The sequence below is a fragment of the Mus musculus genome, chromosome 13, assembly GCF_000001635.26.
Source record: "Mus musculus strain C57BL/6J chromosome 13, GRCm38.p6 C57BL/6J".
Classification (NCBI taxonomy): domain Eukaryota; kingdom Metazoa; phylum Chordata; class Mammalia; order Rodentia; family Muridae; genus Mus; species Mus musculus.
The window spans coordinates 41,675,943-41,696,330 of record NC_000079.6 but is presented as its reverse complement, the minus strand read 5'-3'; the positions used below and the strand labels follow the sequence as shown (position 1 = coordinate 41,696,330).

The 20,388-nt window shown below is 45.3% G+C and overlaps 1 long non-coding RNA gene across 5 annotated transcripts; it reads right to left on the bottom strand.

The window, feature by feature from the left end:
- Positions 1–12,406: 12,406 nt before the first annotated feature.
- Gm40925 lies at positions 12,407–19,473 on the bottom strand. Of its 5 annotated transcripts, XR_873295.1 has the most exons (6): positions 19,062–19,235; positions 18,750–18,785; positions 17,835–17,852; positions 17,354–17,418; positions 15,079–15,140; positions 12,407–13,471 (listed from the first exon to the last, which is right to left on the bottom strand). It is a non-coding gene; the product is annotated as a predicted gene, 40925 (long non-coding RNA). The 5 variants fall into 5 exon arrangements; XR_873298.1 differs by lacking the exons at positions 12,407–13,471; positions 19,062–19,235 and adding an exon at positions 19,260–19,473 and having other exon boundaries at positions 14,778–15,140; XR_873294.1 differs by lacking the exon at positions 12,407–13,471 and having other exon boundaries at positions 14,778–15,140.
- Between the last annotated feature and the right edge of the window lie 915 nt (positions 19,474–20,388).

Genomic DNA, 20,388 nt, shown 5'->3' with positions numbered 1-20,388 from the left:
TGGTTGGAAACCAACAGTCCGATCATACATTCCCAAAGGAAGGCAGGTGGGTAGCAAATGCCTATTGAAGGGGCAAAAGATAATCTGGATTCAGATCTGTAACATTCCGACTCTCCACAATCCCGAAGTTAGAATCAGCTAGTCAGCCTTGTAAAATCTTTCTCGCAGAAGTGGCTCCCCTCCACCATTTGGGAACTTCAGGTCAGTTCAGTCTGGATCTGGTGAGTGAATAGAAACATGTTTTCATAGATGGAATGCGAGCAAATTGAGGGAGAGCTGACTCAACAATTTGGGACCCCGTTTGTTTACAGTCGAATTAAGCTTACCCCATAGAACCATGAAATGTAGGGGGAAAAAAAAGCCATGATCTATATAGCACTGCCCTTGGTAGCATTGCCCTGGGCACTACCCCCGGCACTACCCTTGGTACTACCCTCGGCACTGCCCTACCCTAGGCAGGCATCTGTGTGGTATCAAGGATCCTCTGCCTCTTTCTTTGGAGTCTTGCTTATTTTTATTTTATGTGTTTTGTTGATGACACAGAGCAAGGATAAAGGCCACTACCACAATTTCTGAGGCAAATTTGAAGCAAGCTTTATAAAATACTACCCAAGGTGATAGGCACTGGCCAGGTCCATAGCTGGGATGCCTAGAGTATAGCACTAAATTACATTCGTCAGGGGTTTATAAAGCAAATCCCATAAAGCTATGCACTTCCCGCCTTCATCCAGTCATGAGCAAGCATACATCCTGATGTACTGCCTGCCTACAGACCTTCCACCTATCTGTGATCACACACAGTCTTATGCCGTTGAGGCAATCGAGCTTGTTTACAGAAGTGAAAACAGGTGGCTTGTTATCTTGCATGAACAACAGCTTCCAGTATTCCAGGAAGTTAAGACCTAACTTTAGCCATCATAGTATGTGTGGGGTTTTGGCGTGTGTATCTGTGCTGGATGAGGGCAGAAGAGGGCATCAGATTCTCCTGGATCTGCATGGTTGTGAGCAGCCACATGAGTGCTGGAAATTAAGCTCAGGTCCTCTAGAAAAGCAGCTGGGACTGTAACCCATACGCCTTCTCTCCAGCCCCTCCCCTCCCCTTCCACTGCCTCTTTAACACTGGGCTTCAGGAAATCAGAGGAAGGACGGGGCTGCCAAAACCTGGAGACTATTCCCGTCCTGGTCTGATAACTGATGAACAAAGTTACAACTGTCACTTCGCTCCTACAGCCGACAAGTCTGAGCTAAGCCAAGGGACCAGTCGTAGGGAGCTCAATGCAGAAACCTGGCCTCTGTCTGGAGGCAAGTTGGCTTTTGCTCTGCCTGGATGCTGTGTCTCTGTCTCTTTCCCTGGGATGCTTATCTTATCCAACTTGTGGCCAGTGCTTCCAGCAGGAAGCCAGTATCACTTCCACACACTGTTCTGCTGGGAGGCACAGCAGACCTTCACGTTGTCCTCTTCCAGAGCTATCACCACAGAAGAATCCAAAAACACTCTTTGTGTGTGTGCGCAATTCCACTCTTCACCCTCAGTCCTCTGCATATCCATTTCTAGTGAAAAGCCACCAGAGTGACAAAAGACACCCCCTCCCCACGTTTCCTGAGAACAAGGCATGATTTTTCATTTACACCCACTAAGTGGATGGCTGTGTCCAGAGGTGTCAGATGGTCAGAAGAGGTGTGAGGGCCAAAGTGAGTCTACCAATCCCACTTGCCCAAGGATAGATAACTTCCTGAGATGCTGAGGACTGTGTTTCTTGAGAGATAACAAGCTACATGGTTTTTGCTCCCCTAGTCAAGTTTGTTTGACCCAACTAAACAGGATGCGCTTGATCGTATGTAGGTGGGAGAAATGTAAGCAAGAAATACATCAGGATGTAAGGAGCTGGCCCCTGACTGGACCTGATTAGAAATTACATACAGTGGCTTTACGGGTTTGTCCTTTAAGCCTCTGTTAAATGTGACTTGTCACAGTTTTCTGGGAAGCGTTAAATGGGCCCTGGCCAGAGTCCATTAGTCTGGCCAGCATATAATTAAAACTTGCTTCAAATTTGATTTGAAATTTGTGGAACTCACCTCTCATACGCAATTCTCGGGGTTAACAGAAGACTCAAGATTCCATACTTAAAAACATGAGGATGGAATTTAGGATTCTATATACCCAGCTATGAGTTCAAATTGGTTAGGAAAAATCTCACGAGCAGTGACCTAGTGTATAATGGTTTAGAGGACACTCCATACGGGAAAGGGAAAGCCAAGCCTAATGGAGATAGAAGTTGCTTCTGCTGGAGATGTTTAGGGAAGGGACTGGAAGGAGACAAGGCCACCGGGATTTAGTTTTAATGTATTCTTTGAGAATTCCATACACATGCGCAACACGTTATGATCACATTCATATCCAGCTCCATTTCCTTCCAGCTTCCCCCAAATGCTTCCCAAATGCCCCCTCCAGGCTACATGTACTGTGCACCTGCTTCTATCCCACTGTGCAGCCATCCATTGGAGAATGAGCACCCTACCCCTACTAATGAAGTGGTGACATCCCCAAAGAAAACCGACTACCCCTCCCCCAGCTGCTCTCAACCATCAATAGCTCTTCAATAATGCACGGGCCCTTGTAAGCTCCTCCCGTTTCTTGCTCGATCTTGCGCAGTTCTTGTATAGGCAAACATAGCTGCTGTGAGTTCCTATGTGCACCAGCCATAATATGCCCAGAAGACAACATTTCACATCGCTGTTCCCCACCCTCCAGCTCTTATATCCTTTCCAACCTAGCCTGGGTAGAGGACAGGTGTGAGAGGTAGTGATGAAGACGTCCCATTTTGAGCTGAGCACTCTCAGTTCTATAGACAAGATGATTTTTTTTTTTAAAAAGGGAAAAGAAAACATTCTCAGACAACAGAAGGCATACACACACAGATGTGCATGCACCTATATAAATAGACCCAAGGATATCCATACATGTACTCATCCATACATGTTCATATAACCGTGGTCATATTCCATGGGCTGCTTTTGCCCTCTGACCATGGCAAGTTCCCAATCACTATATTCTGCTACCGAAGCAAGGTTCTTTAAGGTAGCTCAACTCTGCGGGGCTTCAAAAGCTCGAATTCTCTGACCACATTTCTGTTGGCTTCACACAAGAAATGGCAATCCATTTGTTTGGCAAATTCCTTTTCCATGTGCACCTTCCCAGTTCTAGGAAGTCTAGGTAGCTCACCTGGGCTTATGACACCGCTGTCTGACCACGGAAAGGGCATTAGAGCAATGCTTGATGTGGAGGAGGGACCAGAATACAGACATAGGAGAGGGAATGGCTGGCTCAACCTGGAGAGGCCAGGGAGGGTCCCCTTGATGGGAAAACAGCTGCTGAGCCTGGCAAGAGAGGGGAGCTGGAAGAGCATCATCAGCAAAGGGGAATCATGGGTAACATCACAGGTGTTCTGGAATGGCAGCTGATGTCATGGAATGGAAGTTAAAGCATGAGTTGCATTTCAAAGGACACCAATCGACCACCATGTTTATTTTAGCTTGCATAGGCAATGTAGTACTATAAAGGAACGATTTCTCTGCCTTTCCTCTCTTTCTACAGGCTCCTCCCCCTCTCCTCCTCCTTTCTGTCTATCAATTGTGGGTGACAGGCTTGTTTTCCCACTTTTTATGTGACTTTAGCCACAGTGACGAGATGGGGGCAGGAGTCAGGGGAAGCAAAGAAGTCAATGAGGGGCACTGGGGTCATCCTTCTCCTAGGACCTGATGGGGGAAAGCCCCGCCTTAGGTCATAACCATACAAAGAGAAGTTCCCAGATTAAGGCCCAGTGAGCCAGCCACACTGTTGGGGTTGCTCTGGTGCCGCTATGTATTCAGATGCTAAACTCTGTACCCCCAAGATCTGATGGCCCCAAGATGAGGGAATTCTCAAGTATACCAGTTTGGTTGTGCGAACCTTGCTCCCTAAGTTAATTGGTCAATAATAGGCTAAAGCCTATGATTGGGCAGTAGAGAAAGGCAGGACTTGAGATTTGATCGAGGCAGGGTCTCAGGGGAGACTAGAGAGGGAGACAAGAGGGGACAAGAAGAGGAGGAGGCAACCGTGAGAGAAGATGGACCATGAGCATGTAGCCAGGAGAGATAACAAGTATCAAGGAGAGAATGGCTGGGGTTTAAGTTAGAATAGTTCAAAACCTGCCCAATCTAGGCTTACAATTTGTAAATACAATACCAGGATCATATGTCTTTTATATGGGCAAGATAGAATATATGATTCCTACTATACCAGACGACCTTGATCTATGGACTACTAAATAATTCCTTTGAGGGTCATTTATAGCCCAGTGTCTTAGTTAGGGTTTTAGTGCTCTGAACAGACACCATGATCAAGGCAACTCTTATAAGGACAACATTTAATTGGGGCTAGCTTACAGGTTCAGAGGTTCAGTCCATTATCATCAAGGTGGGAGCATGGCAGCATCCAGGTAGGCATGGTGCAGGAGGAACTGAGAGTTCTACATCTTCATCTGAAGGCTGCTAGCAGAAGACTGACTTCCAGGTAGCTGGGGTAAGGGTCTTAAGCCCATGCCCACAGTGGCACACCTACTCCAACAAGGCCACACCTTCTAATAGTGCCACCCCCTGGGCCGAGCATATACAAACCATCACACCCAGGGTCTGCAGCAGGTTCAGTTGACTCTTCTGGGAACAGCTGTCATATCCCAATAGTAGGAGCTCAAAGGACATCCAACTCTTCATTTCTCTCAGGCTCCTCCTCTGTAGACTTATCCATGAGGACTCATGCCAGACTCAGAGCCTAGGAAACCTGAAAGACCTTTTCAGAAACAGCATCTTTCTATGTGGCTCAGCTAGAAAGAGAAGCAGGCTGCCTGACTTGGCTTAGAAACCAACCTAGAAATCAGAGATTCTGACAATAGGTGGGGTTCAGTTATGAGCAGATGAGAAAATACACAGAGAGCATCTATCAGCAGGAGTGTGATGGTGGTAGGGACTGGGGGCGGGCAGGAATATGAGGGTCACAGTACCTCTGAAGGCAGCAGCCATAGATATCAGCAAATGGGGTTGTAAACACAAACCACTTGCATCTGCCATCATCTGCCAGGGGCCAGCATCAGGCAATGCTGCCTTCAGGCATGCACACACGGCCAAATGTGAATAAAGACAGAAAGAATGGCTGGTCCTCTATATTTAGTTTTCTTTTACGTTCCAAATACACCCTTCTGTTTATTGGTGTTCTTGACTGAAGGAAAGTGTTGTACGACAATGAGCAGTTTTTAAATCGAACCTTATCAAAGTCAAATGTTTTCCCAGAGATGCTGCGTGCTTTGGTCTAGGGGAAATGTATGCTGGGCTAATACAGTCACTGCTTCTGTGTTCCTGTGGCCACACATAACTTGTTTCATGCAAACAAACAAACAAACAAACAAAAAAAATCGACAACTATGTAATTGCTAAAATTCTCCCATTCTGAAAATAGTCCCTTGGTTGGGGAGTTGGGTCAGTTCAGCCTGTAAAGTACTTGCTGAATAACCGTGGCTATCGTCACACCCACATACAAACCTAGGCATCATATGGCATAGCTATAACCCCAGCACGGGGGAGGCAGCAACAGAAGATTCACTGAGTTTGCTGGGCAGCTAGTGTAGTCAAATTGGAGAGGTCTGGGTGTACTGAGGGACCATGCCTCAAAAATAAGATGATGGATGGAGGTTGAGGGAGACACCTGAGGCTGAGGTCTGAGGCTGAGGTCTGGCTTGCACACACATGCAAACACACACACACACACACACACACACATTGGCCTGAACACCTGCACCTGTACCACACTCACACACACAGGAATACATACACACATACATACAGAAATTATTTCTTGAATTCCAGATAGCAATAAAACTTTAATGAACTGATGATGGTTCAATGGCTAAGAGAACTTGCTGCTCTGGTCCAGTTCCCAGCACCCACATTAATAACATCCTGTAACTGTCACTTCAGGGGGTCCATCGCTCTCTTCTGGCTATCTTCAGCACATCACACACACACACACACACACACACACACACACACACACACGGATTAAAAATAAGTCTTTGAAAAGAAGACCTCAGTGAACTGATCATATTGATATTCACCAGTAGGCCATGTTGAATGTAATTTTAATTCAGTTATGACTGGGATGAAACCCAGCTGCCTCACTCACTGCACACAGCAACAAGAATCCTACAAGTAGCCGTGGTGTAGGTGGAAGAAGGCACCATAATGGACTTTGCTTAGCTGGCTTTATAAATATTTTTCTAGCCTGGTCCTTCATCCTCCAAACAGTTGATAATTAGCCTTCTGCTCCCTGACCCCAACTTCCCTGGACACCTCCCAACCTCTCTAGGGAACTTGGACTTCAGGCCAGGATGAACTTCACCCGCCGAGGAACGGGGGCTACATTTTTCTCCTCTTACTGTATCTTTCTAACTTCTTTCCATAATTAGCTTTAATTACTTTCTTCTTCCTCCTCTCTTTGTCTCTTTCCAAACAACACCCTATTTTTCATTCTTTGCGGGGGAGCAGACCTCCAAGTTTCTTGGCCACTCTCCCTTTCCCTGAAGTCCCAGGGAGGAATTCCAGGGGGGTCAGCCAAGGGTGCAACAAAACTCACTGGTGTGCAGAGGTGGACAAGAGGCTGGGCAGGGGGAGGGGAACCTCGCAGGCCTCAGAGAAAAATTATTGCAAGCTTTACTACTTAATGAGAGAGTTGATATGTAACGGGATGAAACCGCACAGTGGCCTTGCAGGCTCTTGTGGGGCATAAGAATCTTTTTAAGGAGTGGTAGAGTGGGATTGAGAGTGAGGAGCCACTGTGGGGAGTGGAGGAAGCCTGAGTGAACAACGTCCTGAATGAATGTGCGCTGTTGGCAGGAACGGCCACATCTAGGACCCCAGTGCCTCAGCCTCAAGGCAAAGTGTTCATCTAGTCCAGATGTTGATAGTGTGTTCAGAAAATATTCACTGTAGTCCTCTCCTCAGCACCCACATGATCACAGCCTGAGGACTGCTCCCCTACAGAGACAGCTCCTACCAAGATCAGCTAAACCTGCCTCTCTGGATGTTTATCATAAACCCCACCTCCTTGCTCAGCTGTTTGTGGTGACTCCACCTCCCTGGTCAACTGTGTATAATAAACAGGCGGAGCTTCTGGGACGCTGAGGTTTCTCTATCAAAGAACCCAGACCAGGCAATCTACGTTCTTCTCTGTGTCTGTGTGTCTGTGTGTCTTTTCTTCATTCCTTCGCCACCCTTGTTAATTCAGTTTCTGGAGCTATGCAAGAGTATGGCTGCCTAGAGTCCACAGTCAAAGCCTGCTACCAAATAAAATGCGCATTTAGTTAAAAGCCAACATACAAGTCAGATGGTGGTAGCACATGCCTTTAGTCCCAGACTCAGGGAGCAGAGAGGTGGATCTCTAGTTTAAGGCCTACAGTGGTCTACAGAGCAAATTCCAGGACATCTAGGACTACACAGAAAATCCTTGTCTTGAAACCCTTTAAAGAGAGAGAGAGACAACATACAAATACTTACTGTTTACTGCTGTGAACAGACACCATGGCCAAGGCAACTCTTATAAGGACAACAGTTAATTGGAGCTGGCTTACAGGTTCAGAGGTTCAGTCCATTATCATCAAGGCGGGAGCATGGCATCATCCAGGCAGGCATGGTGCAGGAGGAGCTGAGAGTTCTACATCTTCATCTGAAGGCTGCTAGCAGAATACCGTCTTCCAGGCAGTTAGGATGAGGGTCTTAAAGCCCACACCCACATGACACATCTACTCCAACAGGGCCATACCTACCTCAATAAGGCTACTGCTGCTAACAGTACCACTCCTTGGGCATACCATATACAAACCATGACACTTATACATTCTCACATTCAAATGTGTGTGTGTGTGTGTGTGTATATATATATATATATATACAAAAGGCTCAAATTTTCCTAAGCCATCTCAGCCACCAGGAAGAAATGAGGTCATTTTAATGATAGGAAATATAATTTCTGCCTGGGTTTCCTGGTAATATGAGGTCCGCATCTTTCTGGTGATCTCCAAATAGGCCTGGCATGTTTGCAGGTTTTTTTCATGTTGCTTTTCAGCAGAACACTTGTTCTAATGGCTCCATTGAGGACCATCAGCATGAAGCCAGGGCGTGAAGGAGTGGATAACCCTAGACCCAAAGCCACCAGCCTCAGCTCAGTCAATGAGCCCTTGCCAGGCCAAATGCAAACTTGGATCTGCCTTCTTTATTCAGCACGAGTTCCCAGCATACTTCTGCTCTGTCCGTAGTACAATCAGGCATCTACCAAGCTTCAACCACCTCTGTCAGCCAAACATGGCTAAAGTATCTCTAAAACAGTGCTGGAGCCCCCTTGCCCCGAATAAGCACATAGGCACGCAGGTTTAGATACAAACTCACAAGCGCAGGAATGTGTCACAGGAAAACAATAGAGAGGGGCATTGAATGGTTTTTCTGTCTCGATGTTTATCTATCCTTCTGGAAAATTGGCACAGTTCATTTGAATGGCTAATTCAACCTGAGTATTAAAAATGATCACATCATCTTAAAAAATTTATTACATTTACTTTTATTGGAGTGGGGATGGGTGGAGGTCAGAGAACAATTTTCAGAAGTCAATTCTCACCCTTCTTCACCTTTGGGTCCTGGGGAATCTCTCTCAGGTTGTCATGCTTATCAGCAAGAACCTTTACCTGCTGAGACACCTCGCCTGCTAGATGTCATTTTCAAAGCTATGAAACATTAGTTAGATACACAGCCTTGCCTCCAAGTATGCTTCATGCATTCACTCAACAAACATTGGTCCATCACTTGTAGACACTGCATTCAGTACTCAGCATGTGAATAAGACTAGGGAGCTGTTTGTGTCTCAATTCCCTCACAATTCAAGAAAAAAAAGGAAGACTACACTGAAGCCAGTCCAATGAACTAAGTAGAATCCTGATATTAAAATATTACCACCATGCAAAGGTAGATGGCAAAAATGGCTTGTCACCTGCCAAGGAGCAGCACATCACAGACTGAAACACGGTCTCACAAAAGGGTCCTGTGGCCCAGCAGAGGACTGTCAGACAGGCAGGAGGTGGGATTTGACCTGGACTAAGTGTGCTTTCTGTGTAGGAATGCCTGTCTCCAGCAAAGGGCTTGCTGCAAAGAAAAGAAAAGGAAAGGAAAGAAGTCCACTCAGAGAAGTCTATAGGCTCAGATTGCTGAGTGTCTCACTATATAGCCTATGTTTGCTCCCAGATGCTCAAATTCTCCTGCCTTAGTTTCCCAGCTTACTAGGATATTGGCATGGTAAAAATATACCCAGCTTTGGAGACATTTCTTTGTGACTATTTTAACAACCACATAAAAAACCAGTCCTCTATTTCATGTCATCTTCAAAATGGAGATGTAAAAGAAGCAAGAATTAAGATTGTGGAAGCATCTTTAGGATGCACACAATGCTAAGGACAGAGGAACAACTGATCCCAGTGAATGAGCCCCCACTTTCTGAAGGTCACAAGGCCCAGCACTGCCTGGTACCTACCTCAGTGCCTGGCACACAGTGGGCAATGAATAGGTGCTAGTAGGAAAAATAATGGAGGGATGGACCAAAGGAAGCAATGAGATGCTCTAATTATTAATTCATATACCCCATTCGGCTGCCCAGACCAGTCAAGGATGCTTGGGGGGCTCAGCTGCCATTGCTGCAGCTGGGATAATGAGCCATCTTGTCTTTCCATCCTTGTTTCTTATGAAGATACAAATTTAGGCTTTGACTAAACTGCCCTCAGCTTCATTGTTCATAACCATGTACGTGTGTGCCTCAGTAGCTGCATGGATTTGGTTCTAAGGCCCCACGCACACACCTGACCATGCCCAAATGTGGGGAAGCTGAATTGCCTTGTATGAAATGGCATCGTGTTTGCATATACCGTATCCGTAGCCTCTCGCATACTTAAGTTCTCTCTAGATGACTCATTGTAACACACTCTACATGGTGTGCAAACTGTTGTCCAAAAGTGTTGTTTAGGGGCTGGAGAGATGGCTCAGTGGTTAAGAGAACTGGATGCTCTTCCAGAGGTCCTGAGTTCAAATCCCAGCAGCCACATGGTAGCTCACAACCATCTGTAATGGGATCGAACACCCTCTTCTGGTGTGTCTGAAGACAGCTAGAGTGTACTCATAAAATAAATAAATCAATCTTTTTTTTAAATAAAAAAACAGTCTTGTTGAGCAAGTAATGATGAAAAATACCATTCTGTATATGTTTAGTCCAGAGGTGGCTGTTTTCCATATTCTTTTAATCCACAGTTGATTGAATTTGCAGGAGCATTGGTTGGGGGTAGGGATGGACTACCTTTGACCTAAAGGCACAGATACACCAGAATCATCAGCATAGCCAAAGGCGAGGCCGGTTCAAAAGCAAAGTCTTCCACATCAGCTTCAACACCTCCAAGTCCAGACAGGTTCTCGCCTGGCTACAGATCTGCTTGCTCAGGGTTAGAGCTGTGTGTGGGGGCATGAGCCAGCGAGAGACCCCGTCGTCACTGATGGCTCTGTCCGAGGGCAGGTCAGCATCTGTCTGCAGCACGACTCTGTCTGTACTTGTCTGAGCTGCCCTCAGATTCGTTTACTTTGGTCAGGGTTCCAGACATCTTGATACCTCCGTCGGCCAGGAGACTGGCATTCCACATCTCCAGACTAGAGAGGGTGGTTCTCCTTACCTTTTCTCTAAGAGAAAGGGGGTTTCAGAGGTCACCCCACCCCAGGAAGTGCCAAGGGAGGCTGAGGAGGGAGAAGATCGTGAACTGTGTTCAACGCATTCTGCAGCTTAGTTTCCAGGAAAATGGAAAAGAGAGAAATGCCCCCTCCCGAATTCAAATGGTAACACCCTGAGATAAAACAATGGGTTGCAAGATGCCTTCAGGGAAAGGTGCTTGCTGCCAAGCCTGTCAATCCTGCAATAAATCTTTGGAACCTTGTGGTAGAGAAGAAATGCAGCTCCTACCAGTTGTCTTCTGACCTCCTTATGTACACAGAAACTCATAAATACATAGATGCGTAGATTTAATAATAAATAAGTGAACGGCCGAGAGGCCCGCATGCATGTCCATGTCTTCCTACAGCCAGCAACCTCTAAAACAGGCAAGCCAAGTTTGTGGCTCTGTCAGGAAAATCTCCCTCAATTCAGAAATTCCCCCAGGTAGCCCTCTACTGCTTATCCCCTTCTTGGGCATGCTGAAAGTTCTTTATTGTAATTATCTGAAACAGAACTCTTAATTCCATTATTGATTGTGCCACATCGAGAGCTACCCATGGGCTAAGCCCTCCACTTAAAGGCAATTGTTTCATCAAATCCTTGCAAAGGTCCTACAGAGGAGGGGTAATTCCAATTTTATGAAAATAAAAATAGGATGTGTTGGTGGTGCCCGAAATAGGCTAGCAGGCCTGCAGTCTGATAGAGACACCATAGGATTAAGGTAGGTTGTCACAGGTTATTTACAATGGAATTTTCCCTGTTCTGAGTATTGAGAGATAATATCACTATATACAGGTAGACAATCATGGATTGCAGTGAATGTGGAAACAGGTTAACCTGACACCTGCCAAGGCCAAGGCCAAGGCATGGACAGTAATTGGCTAGAAGGTCATTTTAGGCAGGGTCTCTATTGGAAGTGAGCAGGCCAGATGTATATTTTCTCTATGTGAAGTTTAGCTCTCTGTGGAAAGAGTCTTGCTTTCCATTTTTTACCAGCTTTCTGGTATGGCTTAGCATAACTTTGGGCACTCCAATTTAGGAAGGTTTAAGAGTCAGAGAAAATGATGCTAGTCATATGATTGTTAGTGATTGGTATCTCATCAGCAAACAATAGATTCTCTACCATTACATAGTGACTAACTGGTTCCCTGGCAGAGCTGTTTCTTGGGTAGGAGGGAGACTACCCCAGTCTGCTGTGCTCCGTCTGGGCTAGACTTTCTGGAGAGGCATGTCCTGTGTGGGTAGCAGGTGCTCTCTTCGGGGTCCACAACAACAAACAACAACAAACAAAATCAAGCTAGACTCAAGATCTCTGTGTAGGTCTGCCTTGACTCCCCAGCCCAGATAGCCTGCTCTTAGGCAGCACTGAAGGTTGTATGTAACAGGGAAGGAAGCTATGGGGGTGTAGTTCTGCCCAGATGCCTAGCTCTGGAACTAGAGCTATAGAAGATTACCAGCTTCCAGGTGAGTGCCAAAAAACAAACCAAGTCCTCTGCAAGAGCAGCTAGGACTCTGTCATAGAGCATCTCTCCAGTCCCAGATTTAAAACAAACAAACAAACAAACAAACAACTTACTTTTTATTTTATAAAAGTATTCACTTCTATGTGGACATTAGCTGTTAAGTCAACAGTAAGCAAGCTACAAGTCACAGAACCACAGATGTTAGGTACAGAGTAAGAGGCTAGGAGGAACAAATAGCTCCCTCTAGGGATGATAAATAGAATAGTTATGGATGGACAAGGCTGTGTGTGCCTGGAATTCGAAGGGTAAGTGGGGAAGGGGAGGGAGTATGGGGAGAGAGTGTTAAAATTAAGAGTCACGCGAGGGGTAGCATGGAAACCTAATACTGTAGACGCTTTCGAAAGTATATTTATATGTAGGCGATCTAAATGAAATCTCCAAGTAACAAGGGAGACAGAGTTCAACTGGCCATCTCTTGTCCCCAAATGAAACTTCCAGAACCGCCATCGGTTACATCTAGTTGACTTGTTGGCCAAAGTGGTCCCGTGGAAATCCCTAAACAGTGCAGACTGTTGCCCAGACTCTAGGTTGCTCTCCACAGACTGATGGCAAGGCTCCATTGCTGAAGACGACGCCTACACAACCCACTGAACACAGAGAGGCTGAGCTGGTGCCTACATAGAACCTTCACCACTCTGGATTAGTTCTCTTAGTGTCCAACAGCTCTCTGTACGCTCCCAAAGGAGAAACAGAAACACCAACCCAGCTAAAACCCCTTTGATCTACAGTGGTGTTTGTCATCCTATACAAGTGCAATGGCGGCACATAGCATGTGCAAGTAACCAGTCAATATCTGATTTAAACAAGACCCACTCCATGAGATGGAGCACACACCCCAATGCTGCTTGGGTAACCAAGAACCTGATACTAGATGTCCTGGGGACCTAGGGTAAAGCCAAAGGCTGCTGTTTCACGAAAGGAAGATAGAGATAAGATGACTCATAATGACATTCTGTGGTACTCAGAGATCAGTGCCTCAGTCTCATCTTCAAGGAAGCTTCCTCTTGCAGCAGGTGTGACCAAATATAGAGACCCACAGCCAGGCAACATGCAAAGCGTGAGACCTTGGAACACTTAGCTTTAAATGGAAGGTCTCCGTCAAATCCCTCCCCTCTGGGTTCAGTGATGCCTGTGGAAGAGGAGTTGGAGAGAGCGTAAGAACCAAAGAGGATGGAGGATACCATGGAAACAAGCTCTTCTGAGTACAACAGAGCTTTGTTGGGCGTCATAGGTGCTGCCCATATGAACTCACGAGGATGGAGGCAGCGTGCACTGGGCTTGCATGGGTGAGCAACCTATGGATTCCTAGAGCTGAAAAGAGACGTGGACACCCGGCCTTATCTCCAGCGCTGACACTTTCTCCCATTGATAAGCACTTGCAAGTGAAATTTTAGTTTCCTCCAAAGGAGTCTTACTAGGGAAACAAACTACTCTTAAGTGTGGGCCTCGTGCCCAGTAGCAGATGGCCGACAGAAAATAGACTTGGTGGAGTGTTTGGAAGTTCCTGGTCTCATAATGGCATGTCAGGCATTTTTCTTTTAAAAAATTTCTCTCTCTCTCTCTCTCTCTCTCTCTCACACACACACACACACACAGACACACAGACACACACACACAAACATGGTTCTTTGCTTCTGTATTATGGCTTCCAGTTTTGTGTTTTTATGGGACTCCTGAGTGTGGGAAGGAAGGAATCTCTGTGTCTGTTGGTTGTGCCTTTTCTTGGGCTCTTCTCCTTCTGTTTCTTCTATTCTGATGTATTTTGTTTTGTTTCATTATAGTCTGTCATATATTGTTTCGTTTTTATCCCTTAGAAGCCTGTTTGTTTTCTAAGGGAAGACATAAAGGGAACAGGTCTGGATGAGGAGGGGCGAGGAACAAGAGGAGACAAATACAGGGAGAGAAAGCTGTAGTCAGGATATGTTGTGTAAGGAAAAAAATGTTTTCAATAAAATAAAATAAATTTGAAAAGTGCATAGGATCATGTATCTATGTTATATATAAGAGCAAGGTCAATTTTACACAAGGGCTTGGCCACTGACAGATTGCGCAGGTGCACAGTGTCTACAGGGCGCTTAGAGCAATCCTGCACGGGCAGGAACGGACAATGACATTTTGCCATTCATAGTCACGTCTATAAACCTCTCAGTCACCATCCACAGGTGAAGGATTGACTGCCCAAAGCTGTCAGTTTCCCCTGAGAATTCCCTTTGCTAATGAGCACACACCCACTAGCTGGTCAGTGCAGCACATACATCCGTGCCTGGTTCCCTTGCTCCAACTCAGACAAACCTGAAGTACCATTCCCCTGGGGTCCCCTGAGGCCGGATTGTGTCTCCATAGTGAGTCCAACTTCTCCCCCACTGAGATTTCATCTCAGTCTGTTCCAGGAGAGTTAGCCTTTATTTTTCTTTCAAATGTATTTTTAATTAAAATATGATTTTGTCATAATTAAAATAGAAGAAGGAGAAACCTTAGCCCAAGCTTAACAAAACCAAGCGTGTTCACACCAGGGCACCCTTAACAAGGAAATAACTCTTAAGTAAGCAAATTGTAAAACAGTTTTGAGAAAAAAAAAAGTGAGTGTTAACACGAAGCCTGAGTTTACACAGTGTCCCAGGCTTGACCGCCAGGGCCAAGTGACTTATTAAACTCTACCATGGGGTCTTTCAACGTTTTACCATTTGGCTTAAATGTCAACAGTCCATTGTCTGATTGTTAAATATTGTTAAATACCATTGCCAACTTTCCTGGAACAAGATCTCTTTTGTCAGCAATTCCAGCCTGAATATTGGAATCTGAAAATGAAGAAAAAAAGATGTAGTAAGCCCCTGGGACTTATCCCCCCAAAACAAACATTCCCAGTGTCTGCATGGCCGCCACGGCGTGCTGCCCAGCTGTCCACAAGCAGAGGTGTACTCAGGACCAGCTGCGTTCTATTTAGGGTTGGAATCATCTTGAACAATTGAGCTTTAGAAAAAAATGACGTTGGATCAATATTTATCTGAGTCACGGAACCACAAATTTGATCTTGGACTCTATGTCACCCGCCCAGGCTAAGGACTCTAGGAAAGCATTAGAGAGCTACGTAGAGGTTGAAGAATGTCCCAAAGAAGTAAGCAGTCTCAAAAATCCTTTATATATGAAAGAATTGAGCCTAGAAACCATGATTAGGAAAGAGGTGCGTTTCATTCAGGGAAAAATTCCTAAATTGTCCCCAGGTTTAGGTCCAGTGAGTTCAGCAGGGATAATGAAATCAAAGAAAGATCTGGGTCCTCGAGTAGAGCCCACGAGAGTTCTCAGAGAAAGACTTTGTGGTCAAGCTAATGAGAACTGGAAACGTCTGTGAGAACTGGCTCTTCCAGCTGCCTTTGAGATTTTTTCCCCATAATGAATAACAGAAAAATGTTACCTGAAAAAGAGCAAGTATGGATGAAGCATGTCTGTGATGGGTTCGGGAAGGGCTCTACCTGGGGGCTGGTCAGAGATGGGGAACTCTCAGTCCCTGAGAAGAAGTGAGCAGCCCCTTCCTATGTGTCTGGTGTACTAGAGGGAGGCAAGGAGGCAGCTGTACGATTTACCAGATGTCCACAGCTTGTCCCTTTCATACACGTGTTCTCTACACCAACCCATTCATTATGTCTGTCTGTCTGTGCATAGAGGGATGATAGCTAGACATCTAGATAGATAGATAGATAGATAGATAGATAGATAGATAGATAGAGGTAGATGATAGATAAATGATAGATAGATAGAGATAGAGAGATAGATAGATAGATAAATAGATGGTAGATAGATATCATAACCCATTGTGTTAGCAAATATATCACACACACACACACACACACACACACACACACATACACATACACACACACTTCTAACTCTGTCCATAAATGTCAAGAGACAGACAATGGGCACAAAATCCTGAGCTGAATCACATCCTCTCAACTGATTTGTTGAAGCCCTACCTACCCCACTTAGTACCTAAGAGCATAACTAAATTTTAGAGATGAGATCTTTAAGAAGTTAGATAACCCTGTAATGTCCCATGGATAGGTCTTCACACAATAGAATCAGGAGGATGTTTGCAGACAAACATGTACAGAGAGAAGGGTGTGTGAAGGCACAGGGATAAGTCAGCCATCTTCAAATCAGAGACATCTCAGGAGAAACAAAGCCCACCCGTCCCTTCATCTCAGACTGCTAACTTCAAAAACGGAGGAAAGATGTTCCTATCATCTAAACCTCTTAATATACTAAATTTTGGTGCAGTAGCTCAGGGTAACTAACCATCAATCAACCTGCTGGGTAAAAATTAGGTGACTCTGGCTACCCCCCACCCCCCCACCCCAGGACCTAGTTCCATGTCTAGCCTATGGTATAATCAGCGTTTGAGAAGGTAGAGAATGACTCAGATGTATCGAGCTGTTAAAACTTCTTACGTGACCTCACTCTGATAGAGAGACTCACTAGATAGTCATGGATCTCGCTGGCTTCCAAGATACTGTAAGTGCACAGCACTCAAAAATGATTGATTAGATGATTACAAGTCCCCAAGAGGTAGGAAGGCAGGAGAAAGCACTTTGAATCGTTTGCTTCAGCTCCCAGAACAGCTGTATAAGCAGGTCAATGCTTAATGGTTATTTCTTCTTAGGAAAGTGATTATGACATTCGTTCATGGGCTGCTTCCACCAAGAACATGGTTGGTAGTTCCAGCTCCCTCCGAAACCCCAAGAGTTTTTCTTTTGTCTTCCTCACTCTGGCATTGATCCTATTTAGTTTCTCTCTTCTTACAGAGATCAATGGTACTTGTATCAGTCAGGAGTCTCCAGAGGAGAAGAGCTAATAGATTATATGTAATTATAAGAAGGGATTTATCAGATTGGCTCACAAGATCAGAGGATGGGTACTCCCATGATGGCTACCCCGAGAGGCAGGAGAATCAGTAACTATTTAGCACCTAAGACTAGAAGACCCAGAATAGGAGGGGTCAATTATCAATACTGACCCATTCCAAGGCTGGAAGCCTGGAAGTCTCCTGGAGAGTGGCTGGGGTGAGTCCTCCTGTAAAGGCTGAAGAAGTTGGAGTGTGATCTCCAGGTCTTTGACAGAGCAAAATGCAGTGTACCCACTCAAAAAGACCTGGACATGGCTGGTGCGTGGGTTTCCTTCTAGCTTTTGTTCCATGTTGGCCCCCAACTTATAGGCCCATGGCCTGTACGGTGCCCACACTTAGGGTACTCTTCCTCACTCAGTTTGCCAATCATCCTACCCTTTGTCTCTAGGTGCTCCTTAATGGACAAACCCGGAAGTGTGTTTTTCACCAATTGCCCAAGTGCTTCTCAATCCAGTCAAGTTGACAACCAACATCAGACATCACAGTACGTATTGCTCAACACATAATGAAGCCAAGACTGTGGTACCAGTTTTTGCAAAAAGAAAGAGCTGTATTGTTCATCCATTGATCCAAAGATAGGAGGCTTACTCACCTATGTCTCCAGATAAGCCTGTAGTAAAAAAAAAAAAAAAAAAAAAAAAAATTAAATATACAGGTAAGCTGAAGTCACCTGACCAGCTTCCACCCCGACATTATTTGGGTTCATTCTGAAGTTGCTTGCGGGGCTGCTCGCTTGGAATCTAAGTCTCAAAGCCCTGCTTGCCAGGATCTTTGGAGACATTTGGGTCCCCTGAGTTCTAAAGGTCATTTTAGATTAGTTCCCAGGATTCTCTGTTTGAGTCCTAAACAGCAGTGTGCCTACCATAGCGAACTTCAGTGACACAGAAGTTGCCATCTTATGGCTGATTTCAGTCCCCTTCTTCCACGGCTCAGACCCAAAGGCCTTGGGGTCACACTTATTTTTCCCATATGCTCGAGCCTCTATATCAGTACACCCCCTTTCCAGGTTCCTTCCCACACAATCCTCCTCCATTTCCATCTTTGGGTGTTCAGTACTCCACCAGGGTCATGGTCTTAAGGGACAGAGATCCTCCAGGCCTCTAACCTTCCTAACCCCATTGTTTGGTATAGTCTACCAACAGACTCTCCTCTGTGGAGTGTCAGGAAGCCTTTCCTGGGTCCCTGGGTCCAGAACAAATGAGGTTTATCTTTGCTGTTTTCTGCCTAAAAGTCATGGATGGAAAGTTTGCAGAAGGAGCAAGAGTGAAACGCATAAAAAAATCACATTAGGAATAACTCAGTACTCACCTGTGGACACTGCTGTTGGTTCTTCCAAAGTCAGAAACCCCAGTTGCAGTTTCTAGTATTAACTATGTAGTCAACCAGCCCTTTGTGCCTTCAAGTTCCACATCCTCAAAACCAATTAACCATAGATGAAACATTTATCCCCCAAAACATTGTACCTCTAGGCTCCATAGTGTAGCTTGGTGGTAAAGCCCTTACTTACCTAGATATGCAAGGCACTGAGCTTCATCTCCAGAACCTACAAAAAGAATTTACAATTATAATTGCACATGCACAGACACGTCATCTGTATCACAGTCACAACAATGACGTGCATAACACTCAAATAAGATGAAGAGGTATAAGAAGATATGATTTTAAATGCCATTTAGAGAGGATGTGTGTGCAGGCTCTATACAAATTCTGTGCCATTTTCTGTAAGAGACTTGAGTATCTGTACACTTGGTATCCACAGGGATCTTGGACACATCCCTTGCAGATACTAAGGAACATAGATACACATTATCTGATTCACCTTAGGTAGTTAGTTGGACGGGAGAAATCAGCTTCTAGAACATTCCAGAGTCTGTATGCAAACTGATCAAATGATCTTTTCTGCTGGTTTATTTTAGAAAGAATTGTTTTAAGACAGGCTGGAGTGGGAGGTACCATGTGCAAGCCAGAAGGATATGGGGAGAGAAAAGATTCAACGGCCAAGAACTATAATTCTAACCTTTGCCCTCCACGGTTCAATGGCTTGTGACTGGAAGAAGGAAAGTGACATCTGTGATTTAGTCCATATGAGACGCTCGACCCCACCCCACCCCCCAAGCTTCATGCTTCAGCAGGCTCAGTGTGGGGCTGAGGCCAGTAGAGCCGTGCAGGAAGCACTGGGGTTGGGGACATTGCTAGAAGAAGAAGCAATCCGTATGTTCGTCTCTGATGCTAATTACAACAAGCCTATCCCTCCTTCGGGCTGTTTTGTGGTAAATTTTCTGCTTATGTTAATTTTTACAACAAATTAATCTGTTTGGTTTGGTTAGTCATGGAAGGGTGATTTCCCGAACAACACTGGCACAAATAGAAACACCCTTTCTTACCCTGAGTTTTTCCGTGGACCGCCATACCCAGGCACAGCTCAAAGCCACCTCTGTAGCCAAGGGGCCTATGATGGCAGCGAGAGGGTGAATCCGTCTCTAGACCTAGAATTTCCATGCTTGAAGTGGAAAGGTAATGGAGAATGAACAGAGGACTCGAGGGAAGCCACAATCGACTCCTAGTTAATTGTTGCAAGGTTCAGGGAGAGGCAAGCTTGGCCTGACCCCCAGAACCCTAGAGTCCTAGACTTAGGGCCTTGCTCTGCCCCTGCCTCTGCTCTACCACAATGCTGATTGAATTCCCTGACCTAGGACAACCCTATCTTTGAATCCCAAGACCTAAGATATTGGGAAACCAGCAAAAGCTGTATCTTCAGGGTGGACTGGATCCCACAGAGATAGGGGCAGAACTCTTCAGATTGGAATCTGTTCAACTTCTTTGTCCAGTGTCTCTTGCAATGCCCAGATCTGTGGGTTTAAGGTATTTTATACATAGTTAGCTGTAAATGCTAACACGTGGTAGCATTTTTCTAATGACTCATTTTCACTAGTTATGCCACAAAATACATGTCAAAGGCAATTGGATCTTGATAAATTGACTATTTAGAGGAAAAACATTCATAGTTTGTAACACTTGCAATTTTTTTTTCTGGCACCAATAGTCCCATGACCATGTGGAACCTATGACCCTGATGCCACTAAGATTGGGAAAGACAGGGACACACACAATTGGCTTTCATGGCATTGGTTGCACACGCCACTGGT